This window comes from Leucoraja erinacea, chromosome 12, assembly GCF_028641065.1.
Source record: "Leucoraja erinacea ecotype New England chromosome 12, Leri_hhj_1, whole genome shotgun sequence".
NCBI classification, from domain to species: Eukaryota; Metazoa; Chordata; class Chondrichthyes; order Rajiformes; family Rajidae; genus Leucoraja; species Leucoraja erinaceus.
This window is the reverse complement of record NC_073388.1, coordinates 7,345,744-7,361,883: the sequence shown is the minus strand read 5'-3', so window position 1 is coordinate 7,361,883 and position 16,140 is coordinate 7,345,744. Positions and strand designations below refer to the sequence as shown.

General features: G+C 46.0%; 1 pseudogene; it reads left to right on the top strand.

Annotated features, from left to right (window-relative positions):
* Nucleotides 1-16,140, top strand: part of LOC129702040 (vascular endothelial growth factor receptor kdr-like) — a 161,319-nt pseudogene that overhangs the window by 27,442 nt on the left and 117,737 nt on the right.

Below are 16,140 nucleotides of genomic sequence, written 5' to 3'. Positions count from 1 at the left end.
CTCAAGCCAAAGCACCCAAGCCACCATTTGCAGTAAGTAGTGCATTCTGAACTTTAAACCAAAGGTCCCAAGCCACCATTTGCAGTAAGTAGTGGCTTTCAACTTTCAAGCCAAATCACCTACCACCATTTCCAGTAAGTAGTGCCTTTCAACTTCAAGCCAAAGCACCCAAGCCACCATTTGCAGTAAATAGTGCCTTTCAACCTCAAGCCAAAGCTCCCAAGCCACCATTTGCAGTAAGTAGTGCCTTTCAACTTCAAGCCAAAGCACCCAAACAACCATTTGCAGGCAGTGCCTTTTTACTTCAAACAAACCATATTTTCATTTTCAAACCACATTAAGGGTACTCACAGTTGTGTAGGCATTTGTTCAGTGTTGTTCAGAGGTCAGAGAGACATGACCCTTGGCTTCATCCATCTTGCAGATAGCGAGTGAGGCGCACCACCTCCTGGTTTAATAGTCCCTCCCCCTCCCTCCAGCAGGGGCAGCAGAGAGACTGGTGATTTTTTTAAAAACATTAATATCTCTCTGATTTGTCATCAATGGGAAAAATCCTCCGCACCCATAAGGCGGAGGGGGGCTCTGGGCGAGGTGGCCAAAAATGACGGCCTTAGGTAGCTGCGTTCTGTCGGAAATCGCAGCACAGTAGGCCAAAAGCGGTCAAGATCAGAGATTTAGTAATAAATAGATAGACACAAAGTGCTGGAGTAACTCAGCGGGTTATGCAGCATCTCAGGAGAAAAAGGAATGGGTGACGTTTCAGGTCGGGACCCTTTTTCAGGTCTATAAAATAGTTTATTAAAGTTACTTTAAGGAAATCTCTTAAACAGAATGTATGTTCAAATGAGATTGCTGGATGAAGACCTAACGCCTTGATATAACATTGTTCTTTATTATGAGAAATAGTCCCATGCCAATAGCACAGAATGTTAAATGCTAATAGGACTATTCCTTGAAGCACAGGAGGTTGATGGGTCAACTAATATAAGTGTACAAAATCATGAGAGGAATATATCGGGTAGATGCAAAGAGTCTCTTGCCCAGAGTGCGGGAATCAAAAACCAGAGGACATAGGTTTAGGGTCTTGACCCAAAACGTCACCTATTCCTTCGCTCCATAGATGCTGCCTCACCCGCTGAGTTTCTCCAGCATTTTTTTAGGTTTAAGGTGAGGTGGGGAAGATTTAATAGGGACCTGAGGGGAAACTTTTTCTTATTAAGGCTGGTGGGTGTATGGAACGAGCTGCCGGAGGAGGTGGGTGAGGACAGGTTTAGAGGGGATGTGGGCCAAACGCAGGCAGGCGGGACTAATGTGGATGGGACATGTTGGCAAGTTGGGTCAGAGGGCATGTTTCCATGTTGCAAGACTCTATGACTGTGACTAAACACATGATTTAGTGCTGGATATGGGTGTGCATGGCTTCCAAATTGGATTCCATTGAAGTTGATGGAACAAAATTGCAGTAAATAATACAGCTTAACATTCAGCGAGCACTGCTTTGCAGATTAAGTACTACTAACCAACGACAGTGAAAATGCAGCATGAAGATTGTCACATCAATATGTTAAGACTTCATTTGCCAATATCACCATTACAAATTTCTACCCTCTGCTTGTATGTCGAGGCTACTGATCTAAGTATGTCAGTCAACGTTTGATGTTCCATGTACACTTAATTAAATTTACATGCACTTGTGTGTTAAAAAGTAAAAGCCGGGCGCAATGCCAAGGGAATTATTTGCTAAATAGGTAATCTAGTTTCAGGATGTGAGGAAATTTGAGTCATGGTTTTTAGCAACTGAGCAAAAAATCAAAATGCCTTGAGCAACACTTTTCAACATTATTTTTTTTCCTCTCGATTGAGTGCAGTTTTTAAAGAAATATATAGCAATTAGTTGATAGATGCTCAAAGTCGCAGTCATACAATATGACCTGAAACGTCACGTATTCAGTCCCTCCAGAGATGCTGCCTGTCGCGCTGAGTTACTCCAGCATGTTCTGTCTACCTTCAGTGTAAACCAGCATCTGCAGTTCCCTCCGACAAATGGAAACAAACCCTTTGGACCAACTTGTCCATATTGACCTAGACGCGGCAAGAAAACATTTGCATGGATAACAGCGTAGATCAAGTCAAGTCAAGTCAAGTTTATTCGTCACATACACATACTAGATGTGCAGTGAAATGAAAAGTGGCGATGCTCGCGGACTTTGTGCAAAAAGACAAACAAACAAACAACCAAACAAACTACAAACAGAATGGAACAGAATCACATATTCTGTGGAGAATATCACAGATGCAGTCAATGGAAGGGAGGTTGGTTTGCCTGATGGTTTAGAGATGCAGCACGGAAACAGGCCCTTCGGCCCACCGAGTCCCTGCCGACCAGCGATCCCCGCACATTGACACTATCCTACACCCACTAGGGGCGCAATTTGTACATTTACCAAGCCAATTAACCTACAAACCAGTAGGAATGTGGGAGGAAACTGAAGATCTCTGAGAAAACCCACGCAGGTCACGGGGAGAACGTACAAACTCTGTACAGACAGCACCCGTAGTCAGGATCGAACCTAGGTCTCTGTGAGGCTGCAACTCTACCGCTGCACCACTGTGACTGCCTGGTCTGGGCTGCGCCCACAATTCTCTGTAATTTCTGGATGGAGCTGTTCACAATCAGTCTAAAAAAGGGGTTCTGACCCGAAACATCGTTTACCCATGTCCACTAGAGATGCAGCCTGACCTGCTGAGTTACTCCAGCACTTTGTGTTATACTGTGTAGGAAGGAACTGCAGGTGCTGGTTTAAACCAAAGATAGACACAAAATCCTGGATCAGCGGGTCAGACAGCATACCTGGAGAAAGGGAATAGGTGACATTTCAGGTCGAGATGGCTCTGAAGAAGGGTCTCAACCCGAATCATCACCTATTCCTTTTCTCCACAGATGCTGCCTGACCCACTGAGTTACTCCAGCTTTTTGTGTCTAACTTTGTGTAATTCTCGTGTTTATAAACCTCTTTGTATAATCACCATCATCATCAATGGCGGTCACTCGAAACGAGTATGACTGTCCTCTCATGGAGGACGCCTGTGCGTGACTTTGTTTAACGTGGGGAGACTGGTGCACAGACAGCCACCACACAGTCCTTGACAGATCTGGGTCAGGATCCAGTGGCATGGAGTCCAAGACGACCGGAGACCCTTTCCTGCTGCAGCCTTCATCCGCCTTCCCAGCCGTTGTGACGCTCCATTAAGGTCAGCCATCATCCTCCGCCTGTTCCACCGTTGAGGTCTTGGTTGGATTGCTCTTTGTCAGAGACCTCCCCCTCGACCTTACCGCCATGGGTGGCCCTACCAGGAGCATCGCTCCAGACGGCATCGCTCTTAGGACCTCAGGTCCACACAAGCTTCTCCACCACGACAAAGTGACAATCCACGGAGATTGTTGTGGTAATAAAGTCAAATTAAGGTATTGGTCCCCTTGTAGCTGGAAACAATTATTACATGTTAATGATACATGAGAATTGGCCACACATTTAGGAGATGGGTGATATGTTGATGGCAGTGCCCCAGAAACCTGTTTGCTTCTCACTATCTGCCCATCTACCGCAAACAAATGACCAGTGTTGGCCTCCCCATTATTCCTAACGAACTTTCAGGATTGTGCCACATTTATTGTTGATCAGATTCAACACTGGAGCTAAATCTACTAATTATAACAGCGAGTACTCTTCAAACAATCTTGTAATTGTTAATGATTATCAATAAATATCAATCCACATGATGTCACTTTGTCACTGCATTGTTTATGTGGGTTTTGAGGTTTTGGTCTATTAGTGGTGCAGTTAATATTTGTATTTTTCTATAAATATGTGGCTGATTAATGAAAATAACACACTTAGCATGCCAATAAAATAAATGAAATTCACCAGTTAACATAGTTGGTGGCTTTGCAGTAACCTCTTGATTTGCTACAGAAAGGCTGCACGTGAATGCTACATACTGAATAAAGGATGTGTTTTTTCTATGTCAGGTCTCCCTCGAAACAGACTGAATGCACCACAACTGACTGTATCTGACAAGCAGCTGGTTATTGAAGTCAATGGCACAATCAACATCACATGCAGGTAAGGTTTTATATACCTATTTAACCAAAGGTGTGTAGACAAGAAGGTGAGTAACCGGTACCCGGACGGGACGTCGAAGGACGAGAAGCCAAACCCAAGAAGTGGAAGACAAGGTACCGAACGTACGTCACACCAAAAATTAAAGATACCGAACGGACACGACACCGAACGGGCAAGACGCAGAACGGACACGACTCCGAACGGGCAAGACGCAGAACGGACATGACGCAGAACGGACAAGACGCAGAACGGACACGACACCGAACGGGCAAGACGCAGAACGGACACGACGCAGAACGGACACGACGCAGAACGGACACGACGCAGAATGGACACGACGCAGAACGGACACGACACCGAACGGACAAGATACCGAACGGACACGATGCTGAGAGGATATGAAGCCGAACGGCCACTACGCCGAAAAGCCAAGATGCAGAACGGACATGATGTCGCAAAGCCGCCGAGCGGACATAATGTCTCCGGGGACGGGATTAGTCTGACACCTTGTCAGTCATCGACAAAGATCGGCGAGTGGTCCAGACCATCCGCTTCCATCACACCACTGGCCGGGGAAAAATGGGAGGGGGGGAGGGGAACTTGAGCTTGCGTTTGTAAAATGGTGGCAGTGACTTCAAGCTGCTGCGATTGCCACAAAGGCTTTTCGACATCATGTCCGTTCGGAGTCAGATTGTTTTTCGGCTTAAATTCTGACAGGGAACGAACATGACGTCGAAAAGCCTCTGTGGAAATCGCAGCAGGTTTGAGCCACCGCCACTATTTTACAAACGCAACCTCAAGCTCCCCCCCCCCCCCCCACTCCTGTCTCCCCCCACCCCCCCCCCCCCCCCCCCCCCCCCGGCAAGTGATGTGATGGACGCGGGGGTCTGGATCAATCGCTGACAAGGTGTCGGATCAATCCCGTCCCCGGAGACATCATGTCCGCTCGGCGGCTTTGCGACATCATGTCCGTTCTGCATCTTGGCTTTTCGGCGTAGTGGCCGTTCGGCTTCATATCCTCTCAGCATCGTGTCCGTTCGGTATCTTGGCTTCCACTTCTTGGCGTCAGCCTTCGACATCCCGTCTGTACACGGATATAACCAATCTGTTTAGTTTAGTTTAGTTTAATGTATTGTCACGTGTACCGAGGTACAGTGAAAAGCTTTTTGTTGCGTGTTATCCAGTGAATGGAAAGTCTACAAATGACGCGGTCCACAGTGTACATGTACATGATAAAGGGAATAACGCCTCGTGCAAGATAAGCACTTGTTGCTTCAGAGAGGAATTTCAGACCATAACAGTCATCCAAAAATCTAGCGCAGACAGGTGGCATGGTGGTGCAGCTGTAGAGTTGCTGCCTTTTATGCCCCTGTCCCACTTAGGAAACCTGAACGGAAACCTCTGGAGACTTTGCGCCTCACCCAAGGTTTCTGTGCGGTTCCCGGAGGTTGCAGGTGGTTGCCGGAGGTTGCAGGTAGTGGAAGTAGGTAGGGAGACTGACAGAATCCTCCGGGAACCTCCGGGAACCGCACGGAAACCTTGGGTGGGGCACAAAGTCTCCAGAGCTTTCTGTTCAGGTTTCCTAAGTGGGACAGGGGCATTACAGCACCAGAGACCCGAGTTCCATCCTGACTATGGGCGATGTCTGTACGGAGTTTGTATGTTCTCCCTATAACCGTGTGGGTTTTCTCCGGGAGCTCCGGTTTCCTCCCACATTCCAAAGGCGTATGAGTTTGTAGGTTAATTGACTTGGTAAAATTGTAAAAAAATTGTCCCTGGTGTGTGTGTGGGACAGTGCTATTGTATTGTATTGTATTGTATTCAATTTATTGTCATTGTCTCAATTTGAGACAACGAAATGAATTTTCCTTACAGGCAGTATCGTTAAAAAAAAATCACAAAAAAATAAATAAAAATAAATAATAAATAATAAATAAATAATAAAACATATTAAAAATAAAATTGAAATTGAATTAAAAATTTTAAAAAAAGCACAAACACATAAAGTCCACAACATAACATAAATGGCACCCAGGTGAGGAAGGCACCATAGTCCAGCCAGCCTCCCCTCCGTGTTCATCCGTGGTCGGGGCCTTCCGAGCACCCGCAGTCGCCGCCCCGGGTGGCCCGATGTTCAGGCCCTCACGCCGGACTGGTGGAACGCCGACGCCGAACCCCGACGGTGAGTATCCTCCTCCTCAGCGGCCCGGACCTTCTGATCAGCCGCCTCCCGCTGCCGTAGTCTGCAGCTCCTGAGTCCGCAGGCCGAGCCGGGCAGAGTCACAGGACCCCGCGTTGTAGTCAGCGCCGCCCGCGTTGGGAGCTCCGCAAACCGCAGCTCCATGATGTCGGCAGCAGGTCCAGCACTCCGGGCTCCAGACGGCGACCCCCGGTAAGGCATCGCCAGCCCCGCGATGTTCCAGCGCTGTCCTGCCGCTGCTGGAGCTCCGGTCGATCCCGGCAGGAAAGGCCTCGCCAATCCAGGTAGGTAGGCCGCTGTGGGGGGAGGGGGGGGGGGGCGAGGACGCGACTCGAATAATAGTCGCGTCCTCACCAGGAAGTGGCTGAAGGACGGTATCCCCCGCACCGTGCCCTCTTCCCCCACATAAAGACACCAAAAAAATTAAAAAAACACACTTTAACATAACTAAACAAACAAAAAAACAAAAAGATACCGGGCTGTAGGTGGAGGCTGCTGGCACCAGCGCCACCGGAAGTACAATACTAGTGTGCGGGGTCACTGGTCAGCACGGGCCCAGTGGGTCGAAGGGCCTGTTTCCGCGCTGTATCACTAAACTGACCACAGCACAACAAATGACATTATGGACGGTGATTTCGCTCACAGAACGCCTATATTTTCTGATTGCCATTCTGTTTTTATCAGTAAACAACTTCATAACCGTTTTGAATGAGCAGCAGTCATGAAGTGATTCTTTATTTTGTTTTATTGGGAGCTTTGTGTGTTGTTTTCTCATGCAAGTTTAATCAGAAGATATCAAAGGCAATCTAATCTGCATTATCCCAGCAGAGTAAACAATGATATCCTCCAAATTAAATGAAATACTTCTAATGGAAGAGCAGCTAATCTGGTCGATAAAATTAGTGAGAGACAAAGAATTTCTATTCATCTTTTTGATCCTAATTTAGATCTGTTGGAATCTCACCAAAGATAAAAAGTGATTAATACAAAGTTTTTAAACTAACATTTTTTTTTTAAATGACTAGAGAACACTACAAACAGCTGAGCAAATAATTGACACACACAGGATTGGAGCTTACCAAGTAGTGAAAGGCTTGGACAGAGTAGATGTGAGAGGATGTTTCCGCTAGTGGGAGAGTCTAGGATTAGAGGTCACAGCCTCAGAATTAAAGGTTGTTCCTTTAGGAAGGAAATGGGGAGGAATTTATTTTCTCAGAGGGTGGTGAATCTGTGGAATTCTTTGCAACAGAAAGCTGTGGGGGCCGTCAGTGGATATTTCAAAGGCAGAGATAGATAGATTCTTGATTAGTGCGGGTGTCAGGAGTTATGGGGAGAAGGCAAGGGAATGTTAGGAGGGAGAGATAGATCAGCCACGATTGAATGGCGGAGCAGACGTGATGGGCCGAATGGCCCCATTCTTCTCCGATCACATGACCTTATCTGGTGAACGTTCTCTGTGCTCCCTCTATGGCAAGAATGTCTTTCCTCAGATTAGGAGACCAAAACTGTACGCAATACTCCAGGTGTGGTCTCACCAAGACCCTGTACAACTGCAGTAGAACCTCCCTGCTCTTATACGCAAATCCTTTTGCTATGAATGCTAACATACCATTCGCTTTCTTCACTGCCTGCTGCACCTGCGTGCCTACTTTCAATGACTGGTGTACCATGACACCCAGGTCTCGTTGCATCTCCCCTTTTCCTAATCGGCCACTCCTATAGAAACATAGAAATTAGGTGCAGGAGTAGGCCATTCGGCCCTTCGTGCCTGCACCGCCATTCAATATGATCATGGCTGATCATCCAACTCAGTATCCCGTACCTGCCTTCTCTCCATACCCTCTGATCCCCTTAGCCACAAGGGCCACATCTAACTCCCTCTTAAATATAGCCAATCTACCTCATTGGCGAACCTCGGACTTTGCTGGCTATACCTTGCACTAAACGTTATTCCCTTATCATGTATCGATACACTGTAAATGTATTTGATGTATATGATGAGAAAATCATTTACGGTGTATAGACACATGTATAATCATGTATTGTCTTTCTGCTGACTGGACAGCACACAACAAAAGCTTTTCTCTGTACCTCGGTACACATGACAATAAAACTAGACTAAACTAAACTAAATTAATGATCTGTGTAGGAAGGAACTGCAGATGCTGGTTTATCCAGAGTCTGAAGAAGTGTCTCGACCTGAAACGTCACCCATTCCTTCTCATCAGTGAGGCTGCCTGTCCCGTTGAGTTACTCCAGCATTTTGTGCCTGTCTATCATTTTAAATGAATGATTTCTTTGGTTGCCTCAGTATTTCTACCCCGCATGAAGGGAGAGTTTGTGCTTTATACTGAGTACTGGGCTGCACATTCTATAAGATGCTGCTCAGATAAGTAATGTCTTATTTTCGAAATGGAAAGGGGGGAAAGCAGTCGCAGCAGTTTTTAAAACAAGGTCAAGCCAATTGTCTGCAATTCTGGTCCATGACATATAGACCCAAAATACAATTTGAACAATAACTTTCAAAGAAAGTCCAAGGGAACAATGTTGCCGAGAGAAGAATGTGATGTTGTCAAGCTGGAAAGAGTGCAGAGAAGATTTACAAGCATGTTGCCAGGACTCGAGGCCCTGAGCTACAGGGAGAGGTTGAGGAGGCTAGGATTCTACTCCTTGGAGCGCCAGAGGATGAGACGTGATCTTATAGAGGTGTATAAAATTACGAGAGGAATAGATCGGGTAGACACACAGAGTTTCTTGCCCAGAGTAGGGCAATCGAGAACCAGATGACATAGGTTTAAGGTGAGGGGGGATAGATTTAATAGGAACCTGGGTAGTAACTTTTTCGTGCGCAGAGGGTGGTAGGCGTATGGAACGAGCTGCTGGAGGAGGTATTTAAGGCAGGTGCTATTTCAACGTTTAAGAAACAGTTAGATGGGTACATGGATCGGACAGGTTTAGAGGGATATGGGCCAAACTCAGGCAGGTGGGACTAGTGTAGATGGGACATGTGGACAAGTTGGTCTGAATGGCCTGTTTCAATGCTGTAAGACTCTATGACTATTGCCCCTGTCCCACTTAGGAAACCTGAAGGGAAACCTCTGGAGACTTTGCACCCCCACCCAAGGTTTCCGTGCGGTTCCCGGAGGTTTTTGTCAGTCTCCCTAATGGTCGACAGTGGTTTCCGCTTCTTCTATGTTCCGGCGATTATTTCAAAAAATCCAAAACCGGCCGCCACTAAAAATAGGTTGCCGTTTTAAAAATCGGTAATTATTTAGTCGAAGCCGTAGTTGCGATGCTAGTTGAAGGTGGTTGCCGCAGGTTGCAGGTAGTGGAAGGTAAAGCCTCCTTGGTGGAATAAAACTGGGTGAAAAAAAGGTTAATATTAATACAAGCATGTGACCTCTGTGTCACTCCTGGGCGTGCTCAATCAGAGTTGCAGAGTTATATAAACTGTATCGAGGAGCCGGACAAGTTGGGAAGATCTTAACACAACATGGTTCCGGATGGGAGAGCTAGGAAATGCTGAACACAAAATGAGTAACTCCCTACATATGATTTAAAACTGCAGCATCTCTTCCAAACTGACAGTGGAAACATTTATCTGTGAACCACTGACTGGTAATCAGAACCGCTGGGTTTTTCCATTTCATTTATGTGACTATATATTATTTAGCCGTGACTATTCTGTACAGTTTCTCAAATGAAAGCAAGATATAGTTCTGTTACATGTGCAGTCTGCATTGTGTTTTGTGTACGTTAATTACACATTTGCATGGCCTGAATATATTTTGATAAGAAATATTTGCTGTGCGTGCAAAATCGTTTTCTTGGGAGCAAATATTTCAGTTGATGGTAATAAACCTCGAGTGGGAAATATGCAACATTTATTATAGTGCCTTAAGGTCAACAAGTCAATACTTTAGAGGGAGACACAGTGGTGCAAAAATGAGATCTGATGACTAATGGACATCATCCAAACTTAGAGAATGTGTTGTTCTCTGGAATCTTTCCCACAACATGCTATATTCTTTACCGTACATGCGCGCTCAGGAATGTCAGATTGGGAAGTGGTCCCAATCGAAATTCCCATTGAGTTCATCTTATCGGAGATGCCACAGGCCAGACCAGTGATGAAATGGAATCAGGCAGCATCAAGAACGTTTAGAGTTTGGTTTAGAGTTTAGAGTTACAGCGCAGAAACAGGCCCTTCGGCCCACCGATCACCGATCGCCGCACGCTAACGCTATTCTACACACACACACACACTAGGGACGATTTTACATTTATACCAGGCCAATTAACCTAGAAACCGTTTAGTCTTTGGTATGTGGGAGGCAACCAGAGCTTCCCAGAGGAAACCCACGCAGGTCACGGGGAGAACGTACAAACTCCGTACAGGCGGCACCCATAGTCAGGATGGAACCCGGGTCTCTGGCGCCGTGAGGCAGCAAATCTAACGCTGCGACACCGGGCCGAAAAGCCTGTTTCTTTTTTTTTAAATTTTGGGCATTTCCTTCTGCGTTTAGGAGAGAATATTCTGCCTTCTGCATTTTCCGGTAATCCCCCCCCTCACCCCCCCACCCCCCTCCCCCCCCCCCCCCCCCCCCCCCCCCCCCCCCTCCTCTCCAGATCCTGCTCTATAAATCATTGTAAAAAGTACGTTTTGGACAGGAGTTAGCATGCGATGCCCTGAAGCCCCATAAACAACACCAAAGCATACCAGAAGTAATGTGTGTTATCCCAAAGGGAAGTCATTCCATTACTTTATTAGATTCATGACTTCCTACCGGAGCCGAGAAACGTGGAGGCACTTTAGCCCAATAAATCTGACCCATGTCCTTTTATGAAGTTGAGGTGAGGCTAATAAAGTAGCAAATGCCAACCAGGCCCCAAGGTTTCATAAACATGCACAAAAAACAAGCAGATAGTGACCTCTCATTCAAATCAGTGGAGAGGTATTAAGTCAATTAAGTGGAATTCTGTGCCACAGAGGGCAGTGGAGGCCAATTCACTGGATGAATTTAAAAGAGAGTTAGATAGAGCTCCAGGGACAATCGGAATCAAGGGCTATGGGGAGAAGGCAGGCACGGGTTATTGATTGTGGATAGTCAGCCGTGATCACAATGAATGGCAGTGCAGGCTCGAAGGGCCGAATGACCTCCTCCAGCACCTATTGTCTATGTTTCTATGTTTCTATGTAATTATTTTTTTAGTTTGGAATGGAAAGCATGGAAGCAGGCCATTCAGCCCACCGAGTTAATGCCGAGCATCAAACTCCCTACACACTAGGGGACAATTTGCAGAGGCCAATTAACCTACAAACACGCACGTCTTTGGGACGTGGGAGGAAACGTGAGCACTTGAAGGAAACCCACGCGGTCACAGAGTGAACGTGCAACCTCCACACAGACAGCACCTGAGGTCACGATCGAACACGGTTCTCTGGCGCTGTGAGGCAGCTGCTCTACCATCAGTTGTGTTCAGTTCCCCGAGTGGTTTTTCAAGGCTGGGGTAAAGGTGAAGCAGAAATTCACTCCGATGGTGGAAGGGATGGGTGTTTTTTAGTTAAGTGAGCAGCAGTGGTAGAGTTGCTGCCTTACAGCGCCAGAGACCCAGTTTTGATTCGGACTATGGGTGTTGTCTGTACAGAGTTTACACCTTCTTCCTGTGACCGCGTGGGTTTTCGCCGGGTGCTCCGGATCCCTCCCACACTCCAAAGACGTGCAGATTCATTCACTTTGGTAAAAATTGTAAATTGTCCCTAGTTTGTGTAGGATAACGTTAGTCTGTGAGGATCGCTGGCCAGAGTGGACTTAGTAGGCCGAAAAGCCTGTATCTGTATCTGCCCTGTACCTCCAAAGTCTGACTAAAGGGTTTGAAAAAATTGATTATTTCCTTTAGAACAGAGAAGATCATGAATGTTTTTAAAAACATATGAAGGATTTGATGGTTTGCCAAAGAAGAAGTGATACAGTGTTTAAGAAGGAACAGCAGATGCTGGAAAATCGAAGGTAGACAAAAGTGCTGGAGAAACTTAGCGGGTGCAGCAGCATCTACAGAGCGAAGGGAATAGGCAACGTTTCAGTCTGAAGAAGGGTTTCGGCCCGAAACGTTGCCTATGTCCTTCGCTTCATAGATGCTGCTGCACCCGCTGAGTTTCTCCAGCACTTTTGTCCACCCAAGAAGTGATAGAGAACGGGACAGAAAGAATATTCACACCTAAACAAGTAACAAAAAAACAAAGATAGACACAAAATGCAGGATTAAACTCAGCGGGACAAGCAGCATCTCTGGAGAAAAGGAATTGGTGCTGTTTCGGGTCGAGACCCTTCCTCAGACTCAGTCACCTGCCTCTGGATATTCAAGAACAAGAGCATTTTGCTAAAATAAAAATAAAAGGAATGGGCGAGAAGTGGCACTTTGCGGAGCGCAATGGGATATTGCTGGTCGGTTTGGGCAAGTTGGGCAGAAGGGCCTGTTTCCACACTGTGTCACTCTATGACTCCATGAATTGAAGGTTACAGAATGAGAAAGGGAAATTAAGGTACACACACGTGAAAGAGCTTGCCCTTTTCTACTGTATTCATCTGTCCAATTTGACTGGTAGTACCCTGGTCTCCGGCGCTGTAAGGCAGCAACTCTACCGCTGCCCCACAGTGCTGCCCTTTATTAAAAAGGCTCCCCAGCTTGGTCATCGGTCATTGGTCAGCATCGGTAAGCTGGGCTGAAGGGCCTGTTTCCATGCTGTACGATTCTGTGACTCTAAACAATGCAGCTATTTAAACATGGAACTGCGCACATTTCTAAACAGTTTGCTGCCAGAACAACATTTAAATAGTTACTTTTCTGAGGAAGAGTTCGATATGAGAACATAAATAATTTCTGGAAAGTTACCACACTGGTACAGAACAGTCCCGACGTTCCGTGGTGAGGTCAATTGGTAGTTGGGTTCCAAGCATCAAACATTATATCCCACCTCAACCAGCAACCCGTGTTAAATTATACCTCACAGTTTACTTTTCCTCACTGTGGCTTTGAACCATTTACGGATAAGTCATTGCAAATGCCAATGATTTAGCACATTTAAATGACTCAAAGTGCTTGATGTGGTAAATTACTTTTAAAGAGCAAAGTGCGTCATTTCATAGCAACCGTTTTAACACCAACATAACCAGAGAGTCAAGAGTGTTTTATTGTCATATGGTCCTAGATTGAACAATGGAATTCTTAAGGGCCTGTCCCACTTAGGCGGTTTTTTTTATCGGTGACTTGCCGGCACCCGTCACAGTCGCAGCAGGCCGCCGAAAATTTTCAACAAGTTGAAAATCCAGCGGTGACCAGAAAAAGGTGCGACTCTTTGGGTGACTACTCACGACCATACAGGCATCAACCCGTGACAATAAACGGAAAACAAAATGAGAAAACAAGTTCAGTGCGCGTGTGTATTGATATAATTTGATATAATTTAATTGCCACACAACCAAGGTCGGTGGAATTTGGGTTTCCAGCAGCGTTACAGTAATAAAGGACACACAACCACAATAAAAATTTTACACAAACATCCACCACAGCATTCATCGCTGTGGTGGAAGGCACAGAACTCGGCCAGTCCTCCTCCATTTTCCCCCGTGGTCGGGACCTCCACCCTCCACAGCCGTTGCTGCGGGCGTCCAGATGGTAAGGGACAAAGTCAAAGTCAAGGTGTGTCCAGGATCAGCTCTTCCCAACCAGAGACCGCGGCTTCAGGCTGGTGTAGGCCGCAGGCCGGCGGTCAAAGTTCTAAAGTGAAACACATGCTCAGTTCAGTTTAGTTTCTTGTCATGTGTACTGAGGTATAGTGATAAGCGTTTTGTTGCATGCTGACCAGTTAGCAGAAGCACAAAACATGATTACAATCGAGCTATTTACAGTGGATATCAGCTATATACACAGTTAAATATACATATAAACACAAACTAGGTTTTGAGCACAGTGGTGTGAATATTGATTTCTCTAACTTCAAGTAACCCCGGCATTCCCTCTCTCTCCATCCCTGCCCCACCCAAGTAACACCAGCTTCTTGTTTTCATCCAACAAACAGCTAACAATGGCCTGTTTCCTTTACCATCGATACTTTTTTACTTATCTTTCATTCCTTGTTCTTTATCGTTCTACATCATCGTCTGTATCTCTTGTTTCCCTGATTCCTAACTAGCCTGGGGAAGGGTCTCAACCCGTAATGTCACCTATTCCTTCTCTCCAGAGATGCTGCCTGACCCGCTGAGTTACTTCAGCTTTTTGTATCTATCTTATATACACACACACACACACACACACATACATATGGTGGTGGCCCGTCGGTGACAACGATGGCGAGTTGTGCAGTCTCTTGGGCACAAAAAAATGTGCATGAATGAGTTTAAGGTGGAGAAGCTGTTGCACTGGTACAACCCCACCCTCTCGGCCGCAGAAGTCAGAGTCCAGTGGTATGAAATATCATCACGGCGGGAGACTTCTTGGCTGCAGTGGATGGCCATGTCGTCTATAGTGCTCTGACTAGCCCTTCGCATTCCACAGTGCGTTTTTGCATCGCCTTTCCAGCCGTTGGTTCATCAAGATCTCTTCTGCCTGGTCCGCCAAGGCAGCCTTTCCATGAAGGATGAACATGTCCCACAGGTTGAACTGGAGTACATGGTACCCGTTGCAAGGCTGCACCTTGACCTGACATATAATATATATATATATATACACTGTATATATATACACACGCACGCACACGTACGCACACATAAAAAATAAGCAAACAATAATAGTGCAATAGGCCGTCAAAAGCTATGTGGAGAAGGTAAGAGGATGGGGTTGAGAGGGGTAAATAGATCAGCCATGATTGAACTCAATTTCACAGCATTTCAGGCAGAATGCAGGACACCAAATTTCCAAACAACTCATTGCATTGTCATTAAGGGCTCACAAACTTCAAGTATTTATTGCAAGTACATTGCAGACTCACAGTTCAGTTGATTCATTGCTTAGAATCACAGTTGTGGACTCACCCTCACGATCTTCCAGAGTGAATGAGTCACGACCAGGCATCCGGGGTTTTATTGTCCTGCCCCCCCCCCCCCCCCGAATATACAGCGCAGACAGGAAGTGGTCAAGATGAGACTTTTAGTTATATAGATATTGTATTTTGTATGTATATATGCACACACACACACACACACACACACACACACACACACACACACACACATATACACATATATACACACACACACACACACATACATACACACACACACGCATATATACGCACACACCACACCCACATACACACACACACACACACACACACACACACACACACACACACACACACACACACACACACACACACACACACACACACACACACACACACACACACACACACACACACACACACACACACATACACACCCACATACACACACACACATATATATATACACTATGTGTGGGTGTGTATATGTATATATACAGTGGATACACACACACACACATATATATATATATACAGCTCCATTAAACTTTCCCCTCTCACCTTATAGCTATGCCCTCTAATGTTGTGCACTCTCCACCCTGGAGAAAAGGTTCTGACTGTCTACCGTATCGATGCCTCTCATAATTTGATATACTTCTATCGAGTCTCTCCTCAACTTCTGACGTTCCAGAGAAAACAGCCCAAATCAATCCACTGTCTCCCTGTAGCTAGAACCCTGTAATCCAGGGATCATTCTGATAAACCTTCCCTACTTCATTTCCAAAGCCACCGCGCCTTGCCTGTAATGAGACGAC